The sequence below is a fragment of the Vigna angularis genome, chromosome 2 (genome assembly GCF_016808095.1).
Source record: "Vigna angularis cultivar LongXiaoDou No.4 chromosome 2, ASM1680809v1, whole genome shotgun sequence".
Lineage (NCBI taxonomy): Eukaryota > Viridiplantae > Streptophyta > Magnoliopsida > Fabales > Fabaceae > Vigna > Vigna angularis.
This window is the reverse complement of record NC_068971.1, coordinates 33,842,439-33,845,862: the sequence shown is the minus strand read 5'-3', so window position 1 is coordinate 33,845,862 and position 3,424 is coordinate 33,842,439. Positions and strand designations below refer to the sequence as shown.

Sequence of the window (3,424 nt, the reverse complement as noted above, 5' to 3'; positions counted from 1 at the left end):
CTTAATGTATTAGATTATTTTATAATATAAAAGTTTATTATTTTACTTTAAAATATTTATTTATATTATATATAAATATTTAATGAGATAATTTTAAAATTTGTTATATTATTTTAAAAGGTTTAATTATATTATTTATAATGTAAAAGTTTGTTTTTTTAAAATCTTTTATTATATTATTTTAAAGTTTAAAAGTTTTTTATTTTGAATGTAAAAGTTTATTAGGTTAATTTAAAATTTGTAATAGATATTTTGTATACTTGTATGAACATTTTAAATTTATTAAAAATACAAATTGTCAAACCCCTGAAAACGACACGTGGAAGAAAGGGGCAGATGTCTCAAAAAGATGAGCTTGAGTATTTTATATGGCTTTCCCAAAACTCATCTCATCTCATTTATCAGAATTTACATCTCTCTAAAACTCAAACCTCTACCTTTTCTCCTCCTTCTCTCTAGAAATCATCCATCTCCTTTCACTTTTTCCTCAAACAGCCACCGTCTAAGCAATTTGGGAGTCAAGATCTTCAATCTACACCGATCAAAATCAAGTTTAGAGTCAAGTAAGTTCATTCTCTTCTTAGAAATTCTACTTCCTGGCACATGCAAACCAAGTTCCTAGTTGCATGTATTCATCAGCTCCTTCTTCTTAGTTCTGACTATTTTTCTGGTAATTTGGGTTGGTATTTCTTCATCGTTCGGTGAAGTATAGGTGTTCTTGGTATAATCCTGGGAAGGAAGCAAAGTCTGGAAAAAAATAATCATTATTCGGTCTGGTCAAGAGGTAAGGGAAGCTAGATAATTTAATTACTTGATTTTGATGTATGAAAATGTTGTTTTATAATTATGCATGTGTATGAAACTGATCTGGATAAAGCGGTATGAGTATAAAATTGGATGTTCGGTGCTGTTGGTGTGGAATATTGATGATGTGATTATGATAATTTTGTATCTGCATGATTATGATTCAGTGGCCGAGTGAAATTGAAAGGTAGTGTGGTATTGAAATTGGGAAATTGTTTGGGTTTGGTCTGTATAGGAAATCTGATTCCCGGTCATTGAGTTTATGATTCTGCAGAATTGATTCTCAAATCTGTGATGAAACTCTCTTAGCAATGTTAGAAAAGTTTAAGCAATCTTAGTCTAGTATAAAGAAGTGTTTGATATATGTTTGGAGGATTAGAGGTTGGACGAGTATAATGAAATTGGTAATGTTTGGTGTCGATTATTATTTTGCAGTTATTCTGCAGAATTATGTAGTTCACTAAGGGTTCGGGGTTGACCGCTCGGCCATGCTATGATTTGGCCGTTCGTTTTTCTCCTGTGTTCGGTTATTAATTGGGTTTGGTGTGTTTGGAGTCCTCCCAGTTCATGACCGTTCGGCCTTAGTAGCGCTCGGTCTCGGTAGTGCTTATTATGTACTACCGCTCGGTCTCAATAGTGATTGGTCTTGTATTGGTACTTGGTTGGTATTGATGTTCGGTCGAAGCTCTTAGTGTTCGGCATGAGCCCTAAGTGTTCGCCTTAAGCCTATAATGATTAGTCTAAGTTAAAGAGTGTTCGGTCTTAGACTGATACTCGGTTTCTTAAAGAGTGTTCGGTCTTAGTCTGATACTCGGTTTCTTAAAGAGCGTTTGGTATTGTACTAGTCGTTAGGCTAGTAATAGCGCTCGGTCTTGTACTAGTAGTTAGGCTAGTGATAACGCTTAGTCTTGTACTAGCTCTTAGGCTAGTGATATCGCTCGGTCTTGAACTAGCCGTTAGGCTAGTGATAGCGCTCGGTCCTGTACTAGTGCTCAATATCGTAAATTGTACTAAGTTAGCAGTGTTCGATCTAAGCCGATATTATTCATTCCAAATCATAAGTGTTTGATATAAGTTCAAATGTTCGACTCCTACTTAGAGTCTTATTCTCAAAATGACCATTCAGTCATATTCTCATATTGGGAGTGCTCTCCTGTTCGTTCTTGTTCATAGGTTATGTTGAACTTTCACGTTCGGTATGGTTTAAAGGTGGGATTATTGTTTCACTGTGATGTGTGATATGTATTTAAAGATATGATGAATGAGGAAATATGTTGTTAATGAAGTATGGTATTTAAATTGTGATACACATGAAATCATATGGGTATGAAAGAGTATTCCATGGAGGAATATCTCAAGATTGGTTATTGAATGGTAAAGTATGAATATGGTCAGACTAAGTTGTCGTTCATCTTGACATTCTAATGGTCACTGAGTCTCAAGTAGAGAATGGTGGCGCATGTGGTGAGAATAGCAGGAGGCCTGGTTGCGTATAGCTTGGGGTTCCAACTATCGGATTAAACTCATGTGTAGACTTGGGTTTCCAGCTACAGTGAGGGATGAAGGGCTAACCTCGTGTGGCGGCTTGGGCTTCCAGCTATGGTAATTCTGATGGTTTTCCAGATTACCTTTCCACGAGTGCAAGAACGTTGTATCTACATAATTCATACAGTTTGGGAAGTCAGAGTAAAGTGAACAGTCAATGCATGCATTGTGGTATGATTATGGGTGGAAATGTATGATTGTTTGTTACATGATGGACTGATTGATTTATATCATATTTATGTGAGTAATCTGTTTACATAGTTAATTAAATTACACCAGCTTACCCTTATTTTCCTGTCTTGTTTGGTTGTCCTTTCGGTCGTCCTCGTCCTTGCAATGATCACCCTGTGGGTGTGAGCAGAAGGAGCTAAAGTTTTTCTGGAGCAGGCGATGGCAGGAGAAGATGGTTCTTGCTAGGGTAAGACCGTTCGGTCTGGTGCTGGTTTTGTATTAGTAAAAGACCGTTTGGTTTAATACGTTGCTTGTATGACTGATCAGTCTGATCTTATGAATTGTGTTAGTATAGGTTTTTGTAAAGTTGTAAATTTATGATTATTCTAGGATAGTTGTAAATTAACTTTATTTTTCTTGTAAACTGTTCTATTTTATTATGAATGTAAGGACTCTTAAGTATAGTTTAAAGCTATATTTTTGAGGATGTTACACAAACTTATTTAAAATTTATATCAAAAAATTATAAAAGTTATTAGGTAGTTTTAAGTATTATTGTTTTTTGATTTTATAATTTAATTATAAATGTTTAATTTATTCAATTAGTTTTAGTTTTGATAGAATTTTGTTATAAAATAAATTGTTGTGAGAACCAGATGAAATGGCATGCAGAGAAACATAAACGCTGAAACTGTTAAGAATGTTTGACCATATTCTTTTTGGTTTCCATAAAAATTAAAATAAATTTTAATTAGGGGCAAAATAGAGATTCTGTTAAAGTTTGGAGGTGCAAGATGAAAGGGATTGAAGGTGTAAGGTGAAACGCCCCACAATAATTAAGATACCCATATTCAACTAGGCCTAGCCCATTTACCATCTAAGCAACTTTTATTAGTATTTAATT

At 34.3% G+C, this 3,424-nt stretch overlaps 1 long non-coding RNA gene across 1 annotated transcript; it reads left to right on the top strand.

Moving 5' to 3' along the window:
- The first annotated feature begins 424 nt into the window (after positions 1 to 424).
- On the top strand, positions 425 to 2,866 carry LOC108328880 (uncharacterized). Its single transcript, XR_001832166.2, has 3 exons — positions 425 to 563; positions 713 to 784; positions 2,711 to 2,866. It is a non-coding gene; the product is annotated as an uncharacterized LOC108328880 (long non-coding RNA).
- The last annotated feature ends 558 nt before the right edge of the window (positions 2,867 to 3,424 follow it).